Genomic DNA, 25476 nt, shown 5'->3' with positions numbered 1-25476 from the left:
ATCCTGATCCTATGCAGGTCTAGGCTAATACGTGTGTTTGTGTCTTAGTTTTGTGTGTGTGTGTGTGTGTGTCTTAATTTTTAACAAAAAACTTAAAAAAAATAAAAATTTTAAAAATAGAAAAAACTTACATAAGAAGGATATAAAGAAAGAAAATATTTTCTACAGCTGTATAATGTGTGCTTTAAGCTAAGTGTTATTAGAAAAGAGTCAAACATTTAAAGAATTTACAAGTTAGGCTGGGCACGGTGGCTCACACCTGTAATCCCAGCACTTTGGGAGGCCAACGCAGGCGGATCGTGAGGTCAAGAGGTCAAGAGGTCAAGACCATCCTGGCCAACATGGTGAAACCCCATCTCTACGGAGAAAGAACTAGCTGGGCATGGTGGCACGCACCTGTAGTCCCAGCTACTTGGGAGGCTGAGGCAGGAGAATCGCTTGAACCCGGGAGGCGGAGGTTGCAGTGAGCCAAGATCACGCCAGTGCACTCCAGCCTGGAGGCAGAGTGAGACTCCATCTCAAAAAAAAAAAAAAAAGAAAAAAAGAGAAAGGAATTTTCAAGTTTATAATGTAAATTTACAGTAATCTAAGGTTAATTTATTATTATTATTTTGGTTTTTTGAGACGGGGCTCCCTCTGTCTCCCAGGCTAGAGAGTAGCAGTGTGATCTCTGTTCACTGCAACCTCTGCCTCCCAGGTTCAAGTGCTTCTTGTCCCTCAGCCACTCGAGTGGCTGGGATTACAGGCATGTCCCACAGCGCCTGGCTAATTTTTGTTTTTTTAGTAGAGATGAGGTTTCACCATATTGGCCTGGCTGGTCTCAAACTCTTGGCCTCATGTGATTCACCCATCTTGGCCTCCCAAAGTGCTGGGATTATAGGCATTAGCCACTGCATCTGGCTAGGTTAATTTATTATTGATAAAAGAAAAACTGTTTTAAACATAGTGTAGCCTTAAGTGTACAGTGTTTCTAAAGTCTACAGTAATGTACAGTAATGTCCTAGGCTCTCACATTCACTCACTACTCACTGACTCACCCAGAGCAACTTCCAGTCCTGCAAGTTCCATTCATGGTAAGTGTCCTATGTATATAGCATTTTAAATCTTTTATACCATATTTTTACTACACTTGTTCCATGTTTAGGTACACAAATACTTACCATTGTGTTACAATTACCTACAGTATGCTATTCAGGGTTGTAGCCTCGGAGTCCTCGACTGTACCATACAGCCTAGCTGTGTAGTAGACTATACCATATAGGTTTGTACAAGTACATTCTATGATGATTGCAGGATGAAATCGTGTAAGGACACATTTCTCAGAATGTATCCTCATCATTAAGTGACACATGACTGTTTCTATTTTTGTCCCATACTCTTTCCTTTTGTTCTTACTCTTTCCTATGTTACTGAATATTTATCAAGATCATGTGTTTATTCATTTAAATCATTCTTTTCACCTTTTTATTTGACAAGTAACTGTTCAACTGTACTGTACTGTGGCTTCTCTGTTCTCTCTTCTCCAATCTGCCAGCAGAACTCTGAGGCCCTAGTGGGTGCATCTCCAGGAGGATGCTGCAGGGTTTCTAAAACATCGTGCTGAGTACTGGGAATACAGTGATGAAAATGGTCAGCACACCTTGCTCTTCCTGTCCTCATGTGGTTTCTTAATGACTCTGTGTACTAGCAGGTCCATAAAGCTTCAAGTATCAGCCATGCTTATAGTCTCTTTAGGAAAAGGGGTCCCAAGCAGTTCTTTCTCCAGGAAGTAGTTATACCTTGTCAACCACATGCATACAGTGAAGCCAGCTCTGCTTCCCTAGAGAAAACTGATGGCACCAGGGACCAGTGCCTAAGCCCGAGTTGCCCGGCAAGGATAGTGTCTTAGCAGGAGGGTAGCCAACTGAATGGCCATTGGAGGAATGAGAGCAGAGGCCCCATCCATGTGGTCTCTGAAATGATGAGAAAACAATGTTCAAATCTTCTACCAGGGCTGAAGTAGGTTCCAATGTACAAAATGTTGGGAGCTGGAGAGATTGATCCACTAGTGAGGCAGTATTGGGAATTTTACCACTTTTCCATGTGGCACAGCCACAAAATCCTATTACCCTCAACTTTTTTGGGTTTGTGGCTATGGCACAGAAGGTGGGCTATCTACCAGAAATGTGTGTTCCTCTTTTCATAGTGTAGAGTTTTGGCCGCTCAGCTAGGGATTGTATTTCTACCACCTCATGCCCCTAGGTAGGACTGTGTGACTAGCCACCAACACAATGGGACTAGAAGTGATATGTGTCACTTGCAGGCCAAGTCAGTAAGGAGGTGACTTTTCCATATTCTTTCTCTCCACCTGCCAGGACTCCAAGGCTCTAAGGATGGAAGAGTCATATTTGGAAAGAGCCTGGGTACTTGAATCACTGTATGGAGGAAAATCACTTGCTGAGCAGGAACATCCTCATTGGACTAGCTATGTGGGTGAGAAAGAACCTTGGAATTTGAGTGTTTATTTGCTACAGCATAACCTTAACAAAGTGCTAGTATTGAGTGCTAGTATTTTTGGCTGCACATTTGAAAGGATTAATTTGCATGTATAGTAATTACACTATTATACTGATGACACCTCAGCATAGTGTCATTGTTTGAGTAGAAATACTTACTGCCCTGGTCACTCTCTTAGATACTTATGAAGCAAAGTTCTCACAGGTCTTAGCAAATGCATAGTGTCGTTGTTTGTTGATGTGTATCAAGCTGTGTCCTGTACCACATGGAAACCTGTGAAAACCCAGCTCAACATTCTGTCCGCCCAGACACCATGTCAACAGCATGAATCACAGTTGTATAAATTTTACCTACCAATTGCAATACCTTGGGAAGGAGTCTCAGCACTTCTTCCTGCCTCCTCAGCTGAGAATCACTGATTTACAGTGATCTGGTCAAGACTTTCTGCTGGCAATCCAAAAAGGGAGACAAACCAACCAACCCAGGTATGGCTGTATTAGTAGCCCCTAAATAGGGAAATCTTATAATTTGTTAAACATTACCCATATTTTTTGAACATTTCGGTTGTTTTTAATTTTTTACTGTCAAAGGTAACTATATATCAAAGACTACTTTTGAATAAATATATCTGCCCACATGTTTGTTTCCTTATGATATGTTTCTATCAGGAGCTATCTTTTTTCATTTATTTATGTGGATTTTGAGGGACAAGTAGGAATAAGCCCCGTTCTGTGGGGGCAGACAGTAGGGAAAGGCATGTGCCTGATGGAGTTGTGAGGTACTATGTCTGTGCCAGGAAATGCCTGCTGTTCTGCATGAGAAGAGTGGAGAGTCCTTTAGAGCCTCGGATGGGGATGAATCTTGAGAGAAGGTGTCTTTCCTAGGGTGCCTGAGATATTCTGCTAAGGAGTTTCCTAAGGTAACAGGAGCCGCTGAAGAATGTGAAAAAGGGCATTATTAGCTGCATGGCTCTGGGCAATTCATTTCACCACTATGAACCTGGGTCTCCACCTATCTTCTGGGATGATGGAAAAGACTGAACCATCTAATGAACACGAAGCCATCCAGCTCAGTAAGCAGCAGGTTCTGGAAGGCAGATCCCCGCCTCCTCTGTGTGATCTCCCACTCTGTGGAGGGGCAGTTGTCAGGAAGCCAAACAGGGCTCTTCTGTTGCCCAGGGTTTCTACTGTGTGTGATTTCAGCAGACTTCTGTCTAGGGGACTGGGAGGACTCCACCAAGGCTGTGCTTGCTGTGCTGACATATCTCTTGGAGCTGCAGAAGCTGAAGGAGTGTAGCTTTTTAAATTTTTTTTTAAAAAACATAGGATAGCTATTAGATTGGGGTTGAAAACCACCTGTCTTCTCCTACAGGTGAGCTACAAATTCTAACAATTATAATCTATCAAATATTTACTGCGTACCTACTAATTCCTGGCATGTTATTGGTCCTGGAGATATATCAGTGACTAAGACAAATTTCTGCACTCACAGGCCTTACATTATAGTGGGAAATGATGCAGGCAACCCCCAAAGTGGAGCTTAGCCCACTGGGTTCTTGGCTTTGCCTAGGAATTCAAGGGCAAGCTAGAGGTAGAAGAAAACGGCTTTAGTGAAGAGGCAGTGTTATAGCTCCATGACTATTCCTGCAGAGCAGGGCTACCCAGTAGACACAGAGCAGCAGCTCAGGGCAGTTTTGCAGTCATACTTATATAACCCACTTTTAATTGCATGCAGATTAAGGGGTGGTTATGCAGAAATTTCTAGGGAAGGGGTAGTAGCTTTTAGGTCATTGGGTCATTGGCATGGAAAGCGGTGGTAACTGCCCAGGAATTGCCATGGCAATGGTAAATTGACATGGCACACTAATGGGCATGTCTGATTGAAAGCTGCTTTTGCCCAAGCCCTGTTTTAGCTAGTCCTCAATCTGATCTGGTGTCTGAGCTCCGCCTCTGGCGTCAAGTCCCACCTCCTACCTCAGGAAGGCAAATAAAATAGAAGTAGAGGGGAAATGAAACTAATACAAAAATTTGGTAAGTTTATGAGTGCCATCATGGGAAATCAAGAGTCTGAGTGAGAGAATTGAAGGGACCCATTTCAGGTAGGAAATCAGGAAAGGCTTCTCTGAGAAGGGGATACTTAAACCCAGACTTAGAGGAGGAAGAGAAACTAGGATTGCAAATAAAGGAGGGGTGGGAGGAAGTGTCCTAAGGGGAGGAAAAAGCCCATGAAAAGGCCCAGAGATGAGGAGAAGCTGGGTCTGTTAGAGGAATTGAAAAACCACTAGTGTATCTGAAGTAAGGCAGGTGTGACATGGGATGAGGCCGAGAGGGAGTACAGCTGAGCTACAGGGATCTGGTCAACACTTTTTGTTGGTGATGGAAAAAATAAAACAACTATGTAATATAGTGGTTATAAGTGCAGGCTCTGGAGTTTCAGACAGGCTTGGGAGGAAATCACATTTTCTCTGCCCCTCATTAGCTGTGTGATCTTGGACATGTCCTTTTCCAAGGAGAAGACAACTTACTCTGCACCTTCAGTGAAGTGATCAGGCAGAACAGAATGCTAGCTTGTCTGAATCCTAGTGTTTGGGACTGCGGGAGAACTCTGCAAGACATGACTTGCCCATCATGGGCTGTGGTCTGCCAGACTGATAAGGTGCATTTCTCCTTTCTTCATTAAAACTTGAGAGCAAGTGGTGTTCCAGGTAAACATTTGGATGCTGTGTCAAAGGGAAACAGTTACTGAAGCCACAGATACTCTTTGTTCATTGATGATACTGGAATGTGGCTGGGGAGAGCTCAGACCCACAGAAATTGGACTCTGTGGGGCCCAGTGACTCAAACCCCTTGTGAAATGCTGGCTGCTTGGTATGAACTGACGCCTCACCAATGTTAGCAGCAGCTAGCTCTGGGGTTTCTGGGCAGTCCTATTGGCTGAAAGCTGGGGAGGCTGCCATAATGCTTTCTGGAAATATTTAAAATGGACAATTTACTGGGAAAGGGTGTGTTCTTGCTTTGTAGCTAATGCTGTGGCACCCTCTGGTGGCCACAGTGGGAGTAGCTCGGCAGTGGGGTTTACTTTCTCTTGAGTGGCCCAGGCAGGAAAGCCTTGGCAGGAAAGCCTTGGCATATTCAAACCAGAGGATCGAATATGGGGCTGGAAAGATTACCTAGTTGGCTTGAGATGGAGGCTGTGATTTAGGTTGACATCCTACCCCATTTTCTCTTGCTTTTGGCAGCATTTCTCTGGGCTTGAGTAGTGAGAAAAGTAATGCTCTGTGTACAAGATGCCAAAAAAAAAAAAAAAAAGGGTGAAAATAGGTTGTTAAGTTGAACTAGTGTCTGGTACCATATGGACCAAAACCTCAGTTTGGGCATAGGATTCCACCAGTTTTATTGGTTGACTTTTAAGTGAATTCATTCTAACAGCTTTGAGCACAGATATTCTGAAAGCTGAAGTGCTTAGCTGTTGGAGGATGTACTGGCTGGTAATTAGTGGGGCATCTGTGAGGTCTTATATCATGTGACCAATGTATGGTCATATGACCAACATATGGTCATTTGATATAAGAACACAAATGGGCTGGACGTGGTGGCTCATGCCTGTAATCTCAGCACTTTGGGAGGCCGAGGCAGGCAGATCACCTGAGGTCAGGAGTTCAAGACCAGCCTAACCAACATAGTGAAACCCTGTCTCTACTAAAAACACAAAATTAGCTTGGTGTGGTGGCGCATGCCTGTAATCCCAGCTACTTGAGAGGCTGAGGCAGGAGAATCACTTGAACCCAGGAGGCGGAGGTTGCAGTGAGCCGAGATCGCACCACTGCACTCCAGCCTGGAGACAGAGCGAGACTCCGTCAAAAACAAACAAACAAACAAACAAACAAAAAACAAAAAAACCCACAAACATACTCCAAGTCTTCTTGTTAAAAATTAACACAATAATTTTATATTCTACGAAGTTCTGTCTCGTATGTTATCTTATTTGTTTCTTATGATCACTCCAAGAAATATTTTAGGTTGATTAGTGCTATGATTATACTAACAATTTATTGTGGTTTACGTATATTATCTGTAAATTTAACAAAAGCCCTGTAAAATAGATACCCAGTCTGTTTTCAGATGTGGAAAGGAAGCTCAGAGAGGCTACATAACTTCTCTAAGGGCATTGATATAGTCCTATTGGAACCCAGATAAGCTTAGTCTCAAACCCTCCCCTCTTGTCACCACCTGACTCTGCCTTACTCTTAGTAGAACCACAGTGATGACAGCTGCTTGGGAACATAACCACAATCTGGGCAGGAACATGAGAAGTGTTCACAACCAGCACTCCGGTGAGGTAGCATGTGTGGCCAGTGCTGCACGGGGGACTTCAGAACAGCAGGCTCCCTCTTGGCTGGACTCTTAAGAATAACTTCATGGGTGACATAGGATTTGAAGTGAGCTTTGCAGGTTGGGTCAGATTTGATAGGCTTGATTGAGCATATGGGACAGGGGCTGAGAGAAGAGTAGTCCTGGGGGAGGAGTAACACGAGGGAAGATGCCGAGGGGAGTATGCACAGGACACACTGGAGGAACAGCAAGAGTGGCTAGAAAGAGGGATTGGGTGAAGGATGAGGGCTAGATTATTGATGCTTTTGAATTCCAGCCTAAAAACTTAAATGGTAGACACAGTGAAATCATAGAGAGGAACCACGGCCAGCTGTGGAGGAGAGAGCAGCTGTGATGTGAGAATGGGGTGGAGCTGGGAGAAAATGAGGGCCAGGAGATGAGGGAGGCCCACCCTGGAATGATGGCGAGGGTGGATGAGAAGGTACAGATTTGAGAGAAAGAACAGGAAGAATCTGCAGGCTGCTGCTACTGAGCTCTTGGCCATAGGGAGAGGAAGGAGCAGAACTGCCTAGAAGTTTTCAGACCTGGACACCTTGTGCTCTGGTGCCTGCCAAATGCAGGGAGGAGCACTGGTTTGGGAAGGAAGGTGCAGACTAAGCTGCTGGTGGGGTTTCTTTTTTTTTTCTTTTTTTTGAGACGGAGTCTCGCTCTGTCGCCCAGGCTGGAGTACAGTGGCGCGATCTCAGCTCACTGCAAGCTCCGCCTCCCGGGTTCACGCCGTTCTCCTGCCTCAGCCTCTCCGAGTAGCTGGGACTACAGGCGCCCGCCACCACGCCCGGCTAATTTTTTTGTATTTTTTTAGTAGAGACGGGGATTTCACCGTGGTCTCGATCTCCTGACCTCGTGATCCGCCCGCCTCGGCCTCCCAAAGTGCTGGGATTACAAGCGTGAGCCACCGCGCCTGGCCTACTGCTAGTGGGGTTTCTTAGGTGAAAACAACCTGCTTTGTGATTAGTCTTAAGTTGTTTGCCCCGCCCCTGACGTGGTGACCTGCAAGGAAGGGTGTGTAGACACTGGTTCTCTCAGTTGTCAGTTCATAGATAACTCTTTCCTGGGCAACACTCTGTGGCTCCCTGCACAGCTCGCAGTCAGGCTGGAACTCTGGCAGGATGCCTGGCTCCAGCATAGTTTTCCCCAGTCAGGCTCAGCCATCTAGTGGTGAGGGCATTAGATTGGGAGTCTGTCATTTGGCTGTAGCTGCTGGGCTGGGTGCTGTGGGGAATGCACAGATGAAGGCGGCGTGGTCCTTCTGTTTGAGGAATTCACACTCCAGGTGAGGAGACAAGCGGTGATGGAAGGCAGTGAAAGGAGGCCAGAAGGTAGACATACTGGCTGGGGAGATTGTAGGACCAGACAGCCGCTAGGATTTGGCCAGATGTGATTTCCACCATGAAGCCTCCCCAACCTCACCTATACTGGGGTTGGGTGTTGCTCCCTTAGCCTCTCATGGTCCTTATCATAGAGTAGGGAAATTGCCTATCTGCTCATTTGTCTCCCTTGATGCCTGTTGGTTCCTTGGGGAGAGATTTCTCTTGGTGTGTTGTGTGTTCTGAGCAGAGTATGCTCTCAGTGGATTTTGGCAGGAACCATAAATCAGTGATCAACACAGGATGATAAGAAGAATGGTCCTGAGGCATCTGAGGAAGGGAAGAGTGCAATGACGGAAATGTCCCTATAGCCCACGTCAGCCTGAGCATGCTCAGTTTCTCTTTTTTGAAAAACATGACTTAAAATTTATCATCTATTCCAGCAAAGAAATGAGTTAAAATGTTTTAAAACACATTCAAACTTTTTAGCTTAATCTGTTCTTAAACCATAACAGTAAATATATTAACCGTGACTGTTGTGAAGGTCTATTCCTGATAGAAAAGCTTCCTGGTATGAGACACCTGTCCATCAACTTGACCCAACACATGATCATGCATATTTTTTCCTGTTACTATTTCATGGTGGCAGCTGTGGTGAAGTGGAAGGCAGATTAGACAATCGATTTGAGCTCTGGTTCTCTCATTCATTAGCTTTGTGACCTAAGGCAAGTCACTTAACCTCCCTGCACATATTTCTTCATATTCAAAATGAATATGAATATATATATATAATAACGACTATTTGAGAAACCCATTATATTTTACAAATCCATTTTTTTGTATACAGATGTTCCACAGCTTATGATGGGGTTATGTCCAGGTAAACTCATCATCAGTTGAAAGTATCGTAAATTGAAAATTAAGCCTAGAGACTTTTTGGTAAAAGAATCACCAATACTTAAAGTCTGAAACTTTGTGGTTGTGTATTGCTTTTGCAACATCAGAAAGTCAAAAAGTCTTCATTAAGTTGAACCATTGTAGGTTAGGGATTGTCTGTATTTATTTAGGTACTTGCTGAGTGCCAACTGTATGCCTGGCACTACCTAAACACTGTGGATACAGAAATAAAGATACAGTCCCTGCCTTTGGGAATCCCAGTCTAACAGGGCAGGCAGACAAATAAAGCAACACTTACTTCTTATTATCATGGCCGAGGTGACTCTGATTGTTGCTGGAGTGCAGAACAGAAAGCAGAGATATCTGGACCTTACGGGGTATTAGGGAGGCTTCCTGGAGGAGAGGTACTTAAAGATAATCTTGACAGATAAGAGCCAATCAAGGAAGATGAGGAAAATGAAGTAAGGGAGAAGCCCCTGGAGAAATATAGATGATTTGGAGGTTTGTAGGTGCGTGGGGTGTGTGTTCGGAAGCTGCAGGAGATCAGGACATGGAAACCACAAAGGGCCAGATCACTAAGAGCCTCCGATGCTGAGTAAAGACATTTGAGCCTTATTTTGAGTATGGTGAGGAGACATTTAAAGTTTGACACTTATATATTTATATTTCTGATTATAAAGTTACCGAGTATCCGCTGAGAGAAAAATGAAAAATACAGAAACATATAAAGAAAAAAAGGATATCCAGAGACAACCATTGTGCATATTTTGGTAAAAACACTTGGTGATGGCCGGGCGCGGTGGCTCACGCTTGTAATCCCAGCACTTTGGGAGGCCGAGGCGGGCGGATCACGAGGTCAGGAGATCGAGACCATGGTGAAACCCCGTCTCTACTAAAAATACAAAAAATTAGCCGGGCGTGGTGGCGGGCGCCTGTAGTCCCAGCTACTCGGAGAGGCTGAGGCAGGAGAATGGCATGAACCCGGGAGGTGGAGCTTGCAGTGAGCCGAGACTGCGCCACTGCACTCCAGCCTGGGCGACAGAGCGAGACTCCGTCTCAAAAAAAAAAAAAAAAAAAAAAAAAAAACACTTGGTGATATATATATAGCACTATAGCTCCATAGCTATAGATATGGCCATATGTCTGTATCACCAAATATCTATCTATCTGTGTGTAGATATAACTAGATATCCTAGCTACTTAAGGTGTAGTCTGAAGTGACATGGTTCACCTGCCAGTATAATGGTTTAAGAGACTGGACACTTTTGAAAGCCCCTCATGTCTTTCATTCTGATATCTTCTAGGATTAAAAATTTATAGGCCACAGTTGAATAATTCTTGGTTACCCAGGACCTTGTGGCGGATGCCTTCTTTCACTGAGCATTCATGGGGCACCTATAAGGTGCCAGACCCTACTCTGTGATAGGGATCCCATTGTAAGCAAATTTCAGGTCACTGCCCCATGGAGCCCACCTCTGTAGGGATCGAAAGTGGGCAGAGATATAGGGGCACGGCCAGTTTGTGTCCTTCCCAGGTGCATGCCTACTGGGTCCTGGGGTACTGGAAGCAAGTGCAAGCAGTGAAATGCTGTGAAGTGAGGCATTAGCTGGGCATGGTGGCACATGCCTGTGGTCCCAGCTCCTCGGGAGGCTGAGGTGGGAGGATCACCTGAGCTTGGGAAGTTGAGGCTGCAGTGAGCCAAGATAGTGCCACTGCACTCCAGCATGGGTGACACAGTGAGACCTCATCTTAAAAAAAAAAAAGAGGCAAATGGATGACTCCAGACCTAGGGGCTGAGGCCCCCCACTGCAGCGGGGCAGCTTCTGAGGCAGTGAGGAGCTGCAGGGAAAGTTGTGGCCTGGTGTTCCCTGTCGCAGTGCCCCAACTCATTCCTGTGGATGTCCAAACTTGCCCAAAGGCAAAACGCAATGTCTCTGGCTCCAGTCGATTTTGAATGTGTTTCAGAGGAGTATAGAGGGCTTGGGGAGCCCCCGCTCACCGTATGGTTGAAGGGGTGGCCTGCCCCTCCACACCTGTGGGTGCTTCTCGTTAGGTGGGACGAAAGACTTGAGAAAAGGAATAAGACACAGAGACAAGGTGTAGAGAAAGAAAAGCGGGGCCCAGGGGACCGGTGCTGTGCTTACAGAGGACCCACACCGGCACCGGCCTCTGAGTTCCCTTAGTATTTATTCATAATTATCTTTACCATCACCGGTGCTGTGCTTTGAGATGTATATGCAAACATCTCCATAAACCTTTTAGCAGTATTGCTCCAGCAAGCCCCACCTTATTCCTAAAGGCGGTTTTCTCCTTACTCAGTAAATAAAGCACACAAAGGGTTTTACCTGGAGATGTTCCATCGCCCCAGGGACGGGCAGGAGACAAATGTTTTTCTTTTTCTCTAGATTTAAGAGAATGGTGATGACCTTTAACCATAAGCAGCCTTTAGGCACTTGTTTAACAAAGCACATTCTGCACCGCCCAAAATCCTTTTAACCTTAAGTCACCACAGCACATGTCTCTTGCAAGGACAAGGTTGGGGTAGGGTCACAGATTAACAGCATCTCAAATACAGAACTAAATGGAGTCTCTTATGTCTACTTCCTTCTATATAGACACAGTAACAGGCTGATCTCTCTTTCTTTTCCCCACATATGGTAACAGCATATGGTTTAACATTATTGGTTAGCATGTGGCTGTTTATGGAAAATACTGGTGGTTTAAGCCCACCCACGATGTGTCTAGCCTTCACTCAAGTTTATTTTCCTTCTCTCCCTTCCCTTTCTTCCCTTCCTTCCTTTCCTTTCTTTCCCTTCTTCTGTCCCTTCCTCCCTTCCCTAACCTTTCCTTTCTTCCCTACCTCCTTTTCTTTCCTTCCCTTTCCCTCTTTCCTTTCTTGACCACTCTGCAATGAAACCTACGTTTTTTTTTTCTGGCTTCTGATTCTCTCTCAAAATTTACCAGTCTCTGGAGCTGCTTGTGTCTTTAAGCAGAGAGATCATCCTATAGCCCTCAGCGCTTCCCAGCTTCGTTCTCCTTTGATCTCTGGGCATCAATGGGGCAGCTGCTGAGTCTCAGGGGTTCCTAGTCTTCACCGAGTTCTGCCCTGAGATGGTTTCTCCCTGTCCTTACCAGAAGCCTGTGCTGTCTGGAGCACTGAGGCTGTCTCCAGCTAACTGATCTGCTCTCTGGATTCCAGGGACACCCACAGGGCCAGAGGTTGAAGGCATATGCGTTGATATCTCCAACTGATCTGACTCCAGGTTGGTGAACCTCAACGCCCAGTATTAACCACATAATAACAGGATGCCACCAAAATTTTGATTTGGGGCTGTTGCATCCTAACTTATAATAAAATTTAATAGACATTATTTTTTAGAGTAGTTCTAGGTTTTTTTTTTTTTTTTTTTTTGAGACGGAATCTCGCTCTGTCACCCAGGCTGGAGTGCAGTGGCGCAATCTCGGCTCACCGCAAGCTCCGCCTCCCGGGTTCACGCCATTCTCCTGCCTCAGCCTCTCCGAGTAGCTGGGACTACAGGCGCCCGCCACCACGCCCGGCCAGTTTTTTGTATTTTTAGTAGAGACAGGGTTTCACCGTGGTCTCGATCTCCTGACCTCGTGATCTGCCCGCCTCGGCCTCCCAAAGTGCTGGGATTACAAGCGTGAGCCACCGCGCCCGGCCAGTAGTTCTAGGTTTACAGATAAATTGAGCAGATAGTGTAGGGAATTCCCCTATTCTCCCTTGTCCCCTAGCACACAATTTCCTCTATCATCAGTATCGTGCATCAGTGTGATACATTTTTACAATGATTAATCAATATTGATACATTATTATTAACTAAACTCCGTAGTTTATATTAGGGTTCATTCTTTGAGTTTTACAGTTTTATGGGTTTCGACAATCACCTAATGTCATGAATCCCCAGTACAGTATCACACAGAATAGTTTCACTGCTGAAAACCTCCTTCTATTCAACCCAATTCATCCCTCCTCCATGCTTGGCAATCACTGATCATTTTACTATCTCTACCATTTTGACTTTCCTGGAATGTCCTAGTGTTGGAATCATACAGTGTATAGAGTTTTTAGACTAGTTTTTCCCTAGCAGTATGTATTTAAAGTTCCTCCATGTTTTTTCATGGCTTGAGAGCTCATTTCTTTTTATCACTGAATAATATTCTATTGTACAGATATACCACAGTTTGTTTAGCCGTTCACTTAGTGAAGGACATTTTGGTTACTTCCAATTTTTGACAAGTATGAGTAAAACTGTTCTAAATACTTGGATGCGAGTTTTTTGAGTAAACATGTTTTCACATTACTTTGGTAAGTAGCTAAAACTGCCATTGCTGGATAATATTGCAATACTATGTTTAGCGTTGTAAAAAAAAAGCCTGCCAAACTGTTTTCCAAAGTGACTACCATTTTGCATTTCCACTAGCAATGAATGAGAGTTCCTATTGCTCTGCATCTTTGACAGCCTTTGGTATTGTCCCTTCTTTGGATTTTAGCCATTCTATTAGGTGTATAGTGGTATCTCATTGTTTTAATATGCAATTTCCTAGTGACAAATGATTTTGAGCATCTTTTTCATATGCTTATTTGCCATCCATATATCTTTTCTGGTGAAGTGTCCAGATCTTTTGCCTATTTTTAAATTGGGTTGCTTTTTTATTATTGAGTTTTAAGAGTTCTTTATATATTTTGGACACCAGTCTTTCATCAAATCTGTATTTTGCAAATATTTTTCCCAGACTATAACTTGTTTATTCATTCTCCTAACAGTGTCTTTCACAAAGCAGTTTTTAATTTTAATGAAGTTCAACTTATCAATGTTTTGTTTCCTGGATTGTACTTTTGGCATTGTATCTAAGAAGTCATCACCAAACCCAAAGTCACCTAGATTTTCCCCTATGTTATTGTCTAGGAGTCTTACAGTGTTTTTTTTTTTTTTGAGACAGAGTCTTGCTCTGTCACCTAGGCTGGAGTGCAGTGGTGTGATCTTGGCTCACTGCAACCTCTGCCTCCCGGGTTCAAGCAATTTTCCTGCCTCACCCTCCTGAGTAGCTAGGATTACAGGTGTGCGCCAACATGCCCAGCTAATTTTTGTATTTTTAGTAGAGACGGGGTTTCACCATGTTGCCCAGGCTAGTCTTGAACTCCTGATCTTGTGATCCGCCTGCCTTGGCCTCCCGAAGTGCTGGGATTACAGGTGTTAGCCGCCGCGCCCGGCCCGAGTCTTACAGTTTTGCACCTTACATTCGGGTGTAAGATCCATTTAGTGAAAGGTGTAAAATCTGTGCCTAGATTTATTTATTTTTCGCATGTGGATGTCTAGTCATTCTAGCACCATTTGTTGAAAAGACTATCCTTGCTCTGTTAAATTGCCTTTGTGCCTTTCTCAAAGGTCAGTTGACTATTTATGTAGGACTATTTCTGAGCTCTGTATTTTTTCCAGTGACCTATTTGTCTGTTTTTTCTTTCTTCATCAATTCCACACTGTTTTGGTTACTTTAGCTTTATAATTAGTACTGAAGTTGGCAATATCAGTTCTCTGGGGATTTTTCTGATCTTTACTATGAGTACCTGGTTGGGATCCTGGTGGTAAAACTTAGAAAAGTGTGAGATCCCCCTAAGTCTGGGCCCCAAGTTTTTAATGCTCAAGCCAGGCCACCCTCAGCTTCTAGAAATCTGTCAGTATCATTTATGTGCTCTTTCCAGTTGCTGGCTTCAGCATGTTCTCTTCCTGCTAACCTCTGATTCCCTGTATTTGCCTGTCTTTTTAGTTTTCAGGGTGGCAATTTGCCCTGTGACCTCTCCTCTAGTCCCTCTAAGAAGGGTTGATAATTTTCAGTTTGTTGAGCTTTTTTCTTGTTGTGAGGACAAGTGGTGACTTCCTGACTCTTTACATGTTGGAGTAGAAACCGGAAATTTCATTTAAAAAATTACTTGTAATAAAAGTCACTAATTGTAAATGTATAATTTAATCATTTAAGTAGATACATAGAATTTTGCAGCCATCACCTCAGCCCCCTCTTAGAATACATTTTTTACCTTCCCAAATTCTCCAGAGCCTCTTTGCGGTCATTTTCTAATCCCTGGTCACCATGACGGAGCCTGAACAAAATAAAAATTTGGAAAACAGACAACATTAAATTTAAACTTTTATTAGATTGGAATTTTATGTAATGGACCATTGTCTTACTTTTGTGGCAACTAGAAGTGATATTGTATTCTAAGGACTTTCTTTGGGGGAACTTAATAGTCGTCCTGTTTATTGCTGTCCTTGAATTGGTTCATTCGTGCTGGTGACTGATAGTTGCTATCAAACCTTATCTGGTGAGCACAAGTGAAAGAGCTAAAAAAAAAATCTTTATTAGAAATATAGATGATGAATTTACAGATAATGTTATATGGAGTGAAGTATTTTTTTTTTTAAACAGAGTTTTGCTCTTGTTGCCCAGGCTGGAGTGCAATGGCACGATCGTGGGTCACCGCAACCTCCACCTCCCGAGTTCAAGGGATTCTCCTGCTTCAGCCTCCGGAGTAGCTGGGATTACAGGTATGCGCCACCATGACCTGCTAATTTTGTATTTTTAGTAGAGACGGGGTTTCTCTATGTTGGTCCGGCTGGTCTTGAACTCCCAACCTCAGGTGATCCACCTACCTCGGCCTTCCAAAGTGCTGGGATTACAGGCGTAAGCCACTGTGCCCGGCCAGGAATTAAGTATTTTACCATCTTTTTTCTTTCAGAAATTTGGTTGGTAACATTGACGAGACACTCCTCACTTGCCTGAAATGCCCTTCATTATCTTTTCAGGTTGCAAGGGCTCTGGAACGGCCCTTGCAGTACTCACATAAAGGTGAGTATAACATTTTACTGTAGTCCTGTGCTTTTTTACTTTTTTATGCTTACAAGGATTAGCATACATGCATGTGAAAATATAAAATCAAGAGTAGAAGCCAGGCACGGTGGCTCACACCTGTAATCCCAGCACTTTGGGAGGCCGAGGCAGGCGGATCACGAGGTCAGGAGTTCAAGACCAGCCTGGCCAAGATGGTAAAACCCCATCTCTACTAAAAATACAAAAAATTAGATGAGCATGGTGGTGGGTGCCTGTAATCTCAGCTACTCGGGAGGCTGAGGCAGAGAATTGCTTGAGCCAGGAAGGCAGAAGTTGCGGTGAGCTGCAACTCTGGCTCACTGCAACCTCCACCTCCTGGGTTCAAGCAATTCTCTAGAATAACAATGATTCTTGTTCAAAAAGAGGGAAAGTGGAAGGAACAAAGTCACCGATCCAAAACCATTTTGAAATGGGGCGGAGCAAAATCCAGCAGGAATTTCTTGATTAGGATCCACAGCCTGGAACTAACCCTCTGTGTGTGTGTGACACGGGGCTTTGCCTCTGGGCTCTGCATTTCTTTCTATCTTTATTCAAATCATTGTATTTTCCTCCTCCTTGAACTCCTTTGGTTCTTCACCTTTCTCCTTATGGCAGCATCCTCCCCTTAATCCTTGGTGCATCCTCCCTAGCAGAATTGGTCAGATATTGCCCATGTCATGGTCCTGACTATCTCCATGAGGGGCTGTCCTTGTGACCCCCTGCTCCTTTGGGACCCTGTTCGCTGACCTGACCTCTTTCAGTCATGATTGCTTTCAGCTGATCTGGCTGGCTTAGAAGAAAACCTAGGACTGTAGAGTCCCAGAACCAATCTCTGCCCTTCAAGAGAGGAAGAAAGTAACAGGGATCTTCATCAAGAAATTACCTACATGAGGGCCTGGACTCTCCAGCAGTTACAGCAGTTACAGCAGAGGAAAGTTTCTGAAGCAGAATGGAGGGGCTGAGATCCCAGGCCGGGAAAGCAGGATTGTGTCAAGCACTATTTAATCCTTATGTGCTCCCTGCCCCGATCTACCAGCCAGGGAATGACAACTGACCGCGTATAAATACTAGGACTACAGAATCGTGATAAAGGGTTTGTCCAAGGAAAGGCCCTTTCACTATTTTTGTTCTCACAGTGGAAATTGCTATTTTTGATCCAAAGTTTTCTGAAACGCAGCAGTGAGCTCCTGGAGGGTGAGTTAAGTGCTTTGGGCAGGGAGGCTGAGACCAAGGCTTGTGTGGTCTATCTGCTGCCACCATGCGGTGAGGGAGCCTGGGAGCGTCTTAGTCTTTCTTGGCTTCACTTGCCTTGTCAGTAAGGTAGGGGCTTATTGTTCCTCTCTGAGGTCCCTTCCTGCTGTGTTTTCTCTGAGTCTCTGAGGAACGGAGATGGTTTTTAACGCTGCCCATGATCTGCAGCTGAGACCTGCCTCTGTGTGTCTCCTGCAGGAGCCTGAGCTGAGTCCACACCCTGGAAGCCCAGAACTGAGGGAACAGGTGTAAGAAAGAAAGTCAGCAGGTTTAGGGGATGAGAATAACCACAAAGGACAAGCCATTGGTAAATGAAAACCAAAGAAGGGGAGAATAAGCACAAATTGGGTCAGAGGCTTCAGGGGAAATGGGCAATGCCCATCATCATCCAGACTCTCAGGGAGCAGTGTGAGCTGAGCAGTGGGGACTGAGAGAGAATCTTACTCTCTTGGCTCAGAGCTGGTTTATAGTGAGGGGCAGCAGCAACTTCAAGAGGGGGAGGATGCAACCATGAGCCCCCGCCCCAGACCCAGGAGCCTTGACCTTGGGGCTGCCGCAGCAGTGGATGCTCTTCAGGTCAGTGTGGGTTAGAGGGAACAACCAGGCTGGGAGAAGGTTTGGAGACATCCATTCTTTACATTAAACAGCTCTGCCCTAGGTCAGGTGCCAGAGTAAGTGTCCCTTGCTTGTATATGAAGCAATGATACTAATAATCTTCTTCTGTCCTTACAGTTGAGGGAGGTTTCTCATAGATATTTATTGGGTATTTAATTTTCTTTATATTGTGCTAAGCACTTGGGATTCAGATATTTAATGGCCCTCCAAAGGAACTCAAGCCAGTGAGTGGGAGAACACAAACAGATCATTTCAAAAAATATGGTAGTTCTACCAAACTGAGGTGTTGTGGCAGCCCAGAGGATGGGAGGTTATGTCAAAGGACATTGCTCCTAATGACAGGGGGAACCATAAGAGAAAATTTTCAGGACAGACCAGTCTTCCTCTGAGCTTCCACAGGGGAGGATCCTGGGGCATGCATGGTGTAAAGTAGGTGCCTTTCCAGGGAAGGGTATTTGCAGCATCCTGAGAGAAAGAGCATCCTTACAAGACATTTGGGACAGAAATGTAGGTGAGAGGATTGGAGGTTTGCAATCACTTTTACTCAATCATTGATGAACACTGCTGAGAGGCCCCTCTGTGCTGGGCCCTTAGCTAAGAACCATGAACACAGAGATGAGTAAAATATGATCTCAGCTCTCATAGAATTCTCAGTCTATTGACCGGTGAGTCATGAGAAGTGTAGTGATGGTGGGTTCATTGGAACCAGTGGCCCATGCCACATGAGATGACCTCAGTGGATGGCCTGGTTCCCCTTCTGGTTGTCTCCAACAGCTGGATGACCTGTCCTGGGCCAGTGACCCTGGACTTCAGCCATGTTTCAGCATCTCAAGGTACAGTATGCTAACACTTCAGCTCCATGTTGAGTCAAAGCAGTTAACACAGCCAAGGTATTCAGAGGACACTAATGATAACAGTAGCTACTGACTATTTCCTGGCCAGCTGGGGAAATAAAGAAGTAAGTTTAATAAGTCTTCTAAATTTGTCCTTGCCATTGTGATAAATAACTTTATCTTGATAATTAATTATATTATGGCAAATTAATTATAACTTGCCATAATGATAAATAACTTTATCCGGAGTAGAGCAGAGACACAAGCCCTTCAGGACACATGCCTGAGGCAGTGACAGTCTAGCTTTGAAACAGTGGAAGACCTAGTTTCAAATTCAAGTTTGCTTTGAGTAGAAATTAACTTTACTTCTTTTTGCATGGCAATGGGGCCAATCTTCCTTAAGTTGCTCCTTATAAGAAAAGGAATCGGCCGGGCACGGTGGCTCACGCGGCCGGGGGGGGATCAGAGGTCAGGATCGAGACCAGTGAAACCCTCTCTATAAAAAACAAAAAATTTACCGGGGTGGGGGCAAAAGAAAAGGAATCATACTGCTAAGAATTCAGACTTCAGCAATCATGGGTAAGTAAGGAAGTCTTATAAATCTATTCTAGCCTCCTAGCAAGAAACCAGAAATTTAGCAAGTTCATTGATGTTCAGGACAGTTGTGTTCACTAGATCAGAGGCACTGAGACATGAAGAACAGACCCCCTAGTAAAAGGGAAATAATTCCTTCCTGTCCTAGGACACCACTGCCAACTTCAGGGAAGGGGGAAAACGGCTGCTCACTCTACAGTATGGGTTGCCTTTGTGTCTGGAATGTGTCTGACATCCTGATCCCTGTGCCTATTTCAGGGAGCCTTGGGAGGAGCTCAAATTACTGTTGGAATTGGACAGTGCATGGAGATGGTTCAGCAGGACAAGGGTAAGTGCAGGGGCACGGCCAGGTCATACCAAGAGACAATGAGCGGCTCTGATGACGACAAACAAAGATAAAATCAAAAGTTTGTGCTTCGACTTCAAAAACTCAAACCAATAACTAATTTGCTCTTATAAGTAATAACAAGTATTTTTCTATTTACATGAGAATTTAATCTCAAAACAGAAAACAGAAAAATATTAAGTCCAGGGCATAAAACCTAAACCATAGCTTATATTTATTCTTTCTAAATAGAGCTAACAGTAAAATCTTCCTCATGAAACATAAATTGTGATTATAAAAAGGCAAAAGTCTTAGTGAGAATCATTGGTATTCCACAGAAGAGTGAATTAAATACAGCAAAAGGAAGACTCAGGTCTCATACTTCTCTTGCATATTCCAAAGTTCCAGGGAAATTCCAGGTGATAGAGGTTATTTCCCATACTGTTAAAGCAAGGTTGCAGACACTTCTGAATTTTGGTCCCAGTACACTAGTAGGGCACACCTCTGTCCTGGGAAATAATACAGAAATGAATACTCTTCCCGTGACTCATTCTGGTCATTCTTCCAGCATCACAAAAACCAAAAAGTAGAAATATGGCCAAATACATGATTAGCCATCCCTCTTGTTCAGGTTTCTTAGCTGATTCTTATGGATAATAGCATTACCTTAAGGATTATGATGAAGATATGATGTCCAAATATGTGCACAGTTTTGAGCAAAATGCCTGGTACGAATTGGTCAATGAATAATTACTGAATAATTATATGAATATTTACTGAACTTATGGATCCTATGAATAATTACTGAATAATTGTTGTGATTGCTTTTATTGGCAGTGCTCAAAATTCATCCCTGTGTGACCTCAAGTAAGCCACATAACTTTGTGATCCTGCAGTTTCATCATATTTAACATGAAAAAAACTTGACAGATTTTCATTCTGCCACAGAATGTCAGGTCTCTCAGGCACCAGGAAATACATTGACTTAAAGCCTTTGATACATCTCAAAGCAGTATCCTTATGCAGTATAGTTGGAGGATGGTGGGGGCTGTAGAGAGGGATGCTTTCAAATGGGATTGATCCAGTCCTTCTTCCTTCACTTCCACATGAATGCTGGGCAGCCCAGGGTCACACCCACTGCACCCTCAACTCAGGCAAGTCCAGCAGCCAAACTGAGGAGACCCGGGCTACAGAACAGTCTCTCAAGTTCCAGGCTCACAAAACCTAGGTGGGAATGAAAGCTGAGAAAGTGAGGAGGTGGTTCAGGGGATCACTCTCCCCTACTCGTTCCTCTCACGTCAAACTCACCTTCTACTGCACAGCAGCACTGAGGATCACCAAATACCAACTACTAACACCAAGACCGTGACCTTGATGTTGCCATGTTCTGTTAGTGGAAAGCAACCACACATCAGTTGTGTTAGTCCAACTCAGAAAAATATCTATCAAGCAATATTCCGTAAGAACTGCTTATGGCCCTGTTCTTTTCAATATATGGGAAAACTAAAGGAAAACAACAAAATAGTATCAGGTTTGCAAGACTTCCCAAGATAGATGGTCACACGTGTTTTCAGGAGCTCCCTATATAAACGATTTTGATCACTTGATACCTTGAAAAGAGTTCTTGTGGGCCCAGAATGACATCCATAAGTGACAAGTATGAAATGTAGTGTTCAGTCACATTAAAAAACAAATCATCCCACATAGAGGAAGAGCTTTGGATGTAGGAATGTCAGACTGGTCTTAAATGTAATGAAAAGCCAAGCTGGTGCCCCAGTAAGAAAAAGAAATCAACAAAACAATGGGATGCAGCAAGAAGAATACTGAGACAGGAAAGAAAACATTTTAAAAAAATGAATTATTCATTCACTTTCTAGTGGATACAGAAAAAACTGCAGAAGACCCACAGGATATCATGGCAGTTTAAAAGTTTGATATCTTACACCGTGGAAAAGCCTTAAATTCTATTTTAACGTGAGAGAAGGTGGAGTGACTGACTTCATGACTACCATTTAGAAAATATAACCTGTTGGAAAACTATTTCTGCCTTGATGATTTTATACACACAAGAGATGAACAATGAGGAAGATGCTTAGATGTATTGGGAAAGAGATGGGTCTGTGGCATTGTCACAAGGGTACACATATACTGAGAGTGAATGCTGAAGGAAAGGCCCCCATCGGTGGTGACCTCAGGTGTGACCAGGGCACCTGTGTTTCAGCAAAGCCTGGGCAATTGGAACGCAGGGCTCCTAAGATTCCATGACACCCCCACCTTCTAATTCTGTTATTGCAACTGCAGACCGTTACCTGGCACGCTGGCTGCCACCTCCCTCACTCTTGTCAGTCTGAGCTACAGGCAATGCCTTCAGCTTTGAGCTCAGGTGTCTCAAACCTTGTTTTTGCGATTAAGGACTCTAAAGTGCTGTGAAGTGATCATGTTTTTCTCAACAGTAAGCTAAGAATTTTAGTTACTGACATCCCTCAGTCCTGATTAAACCTATTTGATTTCACCAGTTTTTAACCCATCATGTGTTTGGGTTTCTTCTCCCCAGTCCCTGGCTCCACTTCTTCTGCCACAAACATCAGCATGGTGGTATCTGCCGGCCCTTCATCCAGTGAGAAGACAAGAGATGAACATTGGAGAAATCAACGAGAAATTGTGCCCCCAACCAGCAGAGAACAAACAGCAGTTCAGAAACATCAAAGAGAAATTTCTTATAACTCAAGTGGCCTACTTCCTGGCCAACTGGCAGAAGAAATACTGTAAGTTCGATAGGCTCACCATCACGAAAGTGATGAATGATGTCCTGTCTTCTCTCTGAGAAACTAAATGCTCTCTCCATCAAAAATAATTTCATCTTTCCCATGCTTCTAGGAAAATAGAAATGGGTATTTTAACATTTTGTTAAAAATGGAAGACAGAGGCAGAAAGTATTTAGCAACTTTTCCATGTTTGCAGTCAGGTGAGGGTGGGATTAGAGTTAAAAATCCCAGTTCTTGATTTCTGACACAGGCACAGCACCACCTGTTTTCTCGGCAAGAGGCTAAATTGTGTTACTAGAATCCTCTCTGTACCATAAAAGATTCTGCAGACAAGTAGCATCTAGTCTGTTGGTCTAAATATGTGGGACTCATGAACTCCCACTCAGTTCAAGTCTCTGTTGAGGCCCAATAGGTAAAGCTCTGTTCTGGAGACCCTGGGGGAAACATGGTGTTAGTACATAGTATCCACTCTGAGGAGCTTAAAGAGGACTCTGCTCCTAATAGAACCTGTGGTATCTATAAGTGACAGCATCAAAAGCAGGGAGTACCCTTGTGAGAGGGAAGTCCTGCTTCCTAGGGCATTGGCTCTTGTTCCTAAAAAGGAAGAAAGATGGCACCCAAGACTTTGTGGAGGTAGCAGTGTGTAGAGCAGGGACCCCAGGCCAGTGTCCTGGGCTCCACCCAAGTTGCTTGTCTTCTCTGTTCCTCAGCTTCTTCATCCATCCATAGGGTACTATAATAATACCTACCTCTGTAAATTGCTGCAATGGATTACATGACCTATTTCTTGTAAACCTCCTGGAACAGTTGTTGGCACAGAGTAAACACTATTAGTTCTTCATTCTACTGTTTCTAACTTAACAAAAACTTGATTAGTATTTGGGCATATTTCCTTCATGGCCTTATGGTCTTATGCCTCATATTTTATGTAATTTATCCAGATGTATTTTTAAAATCTTTGACACAGTTGTGCTTGAAATTCCCAATAAAAGGGAAACTGTCAGTCCCATTGTCCTAGGGGCCTTACCGACTCTACAGAAAATCACTTCATGGCCCAGTGCCGTGTTTACAGCAGAGGCTGCAAGGCTTGGGAAAATGGCCCAGGATTCAGAGTCAGACCTCAGGGGCTGTGAATTCGGACTCTACTTCGTTGTGGTTGAATCATCTTGTCAACTTAGTTGGTGTGCCCTTGAGTTTCTCTTTCTTCATCTCCAAATTTTGGAGGTTCAGATGCCAGAAAGTCGGGAGACCGAAGAGTAAAGATGTGGAAATCCCTGCCTAGAGCCTGGTACTGGGGACAGTTTTGTCCTTGGGATGGACCCGCCTCCTGCCCTGTAGGCAGTGACCACAGCAGCATGTCCAACCTTCCACTGAGGCAGGCGTGTCTGTCTTTTCTCAGAGTATGAAGAATTCAAAGACCTCATAAAATCTATGCTGAGGGATGAGCTGCAGTTCAAGGACGAGAAGCTTGCAGAGCAGCTCGGGCAAGCTGAGGAGCTCAGGTGAGGGGGCCCCGTGGGGGCAGGCAGGTGGGCAGGTGTGTGAATCTCTGAAGTACAGCGGCTCAGCGGGGAGAAGTAAGAGCTAAGCTGGGCCAGGGGAATGGCAGGAATTGCCATGGCAGGCTCACGACACCCAAATATTTATCAAACAGAGAACAAGGATAATAATAAGTTATGGGTTGCAGTTGTTTCTCAGAGCCTTGTTTTCTCTTTTTCAAACAAGTAACTGTTGAGGTGAAACTTGCATAACGCAAAATTAACCAAAGGAGTGGGAGCCACCCAGCAGCATTCAGTGTACTCAAAATGGTGTGCCATCACCACCCCACTTACCCTTAGTCAGAATCACCTCCTGATGGACTGCGGCTTCTCATTCTTTCACTCAATCAGTGTTGCCTTCTCGACCCTGTCATTCTTTTCTTCTTTCGTCTTTTCAATTCGCCCCATCTGCACCTAGCCTCATTTCTGTACATGGCTTTGTATCCAGTCACCACAAAATACACTATGTGTATTTTCACATGGAAATGTCGATGGCCAAAGTGAGGAACTGAAAGGATGTCTTTTTGAAACTGATTTAGAAAGACCTACGTTTGTTTACAGAAGAGAAATATGAATGCAACATTGTCGAGGATATTTCAGTTGCACTCTCTGATATAGAGGAAGCCTATAAAAAAATTTCTTTTTGTCTTGGCCACAGGCATTTCCCCAAACATGTGCTGACCTTCTGCTTGGAGGTCTCCTTGGGGACATTGTCTCAGAGATCTCTGTTGCAGTATTAGAACTGATCACTCATCCTTTTCCATTATTAAATTTTCTCTACTGTCTCACCTTAGGCAGTATAAAGTCCTAGTTCACTCTCAGGCACGAGAGCTGGCCCGGTTAAGGAAGAGATTACAGGAAGGGAGAGATGCCTCCTGCTCATTGAATCAGCATCTCCAGGCCCTCCTCACTCCAGATGAGCCTGACAACTCCCAGGGGCAGGATATCCGAGAGCAGCTGGCTAAGGGCTGCAGGCTGACAGAGAACCTCATCCACAAACTCAGCCCAGGTAAGGTGGCCACAGGCCCTGATGACACAAAACCCCAGGCTTATGAGAAGCTACAGACCTCCATACCTCCACAATGACAGTTCTATCGGTGGTGTTTTTTTCCACTAAACATATGTGGCCATGACATGACCAGGACTTCCTGGGTAAGAACAGAGATGGGAAACCCATGGGATTGGAAGTCATAGTATTGCAGATGTCCCTCCTTCCTTGATGGAAGGTGGTCTTTGGAACAAGAGGCAGCATCTCTCCAGTTTTAAAGGACAAGAAGGAGGCTGTGACAGGAGGGCGCTTGTTAGAGTGAAAAGAGCTCTGGACTAAGAATGGAGGTTCCCAGGCTTTATCTTCAGCAATGTCCTTAGTAACTGTCGGTGAGTGATTGATTTATCCTTCCTGGGTTTCTCCCTCTCTATCTGCAAAGGCAGGCAAGTTGTCTCTTGCAAGTGTCTTTAGCATTCAAATGTGGGAACACTTACGACTGCTTTTCAAAATGAGATGAAGCTCCTTGCCGTGTGGTGTTGGAGAAGGCACTTGATGTGGGGGCATTTGGTGGTAGGAAGTGCTTCAGACTGG

General features: G+C 44.3%; 1 pseudogene; it reads left to right on the top strand.

Annotated features, from left to right (window-relative positions):
• Positions 1 to 25476, top strand: part of LOC116467929 (neuroblastoma breakpoint family member 6-like) — a 37897-nt pseudogene that overhangs the window by 1984 nt on the left and 10437 nt on the right.

Source organism: Hylobates moloch, unplaced genomic scaffold (genome assembly GCF_009828535.3).
Source record: "Hylobates moloch isolate HMO894 unplaced genomic scaffold, HMol_V3 SCAFFOLD_5, whole genome shotgun sequence".
NCBI classification, from domain to species: Eukaryota; Metazoa; Chordata; class Mammalia; order Primates; family Hylobatidae; genus Hylobates; species Hylobates moloch.
This window is presented reverse-complemented; position numbering and strand designations above follow the sequence as displayed.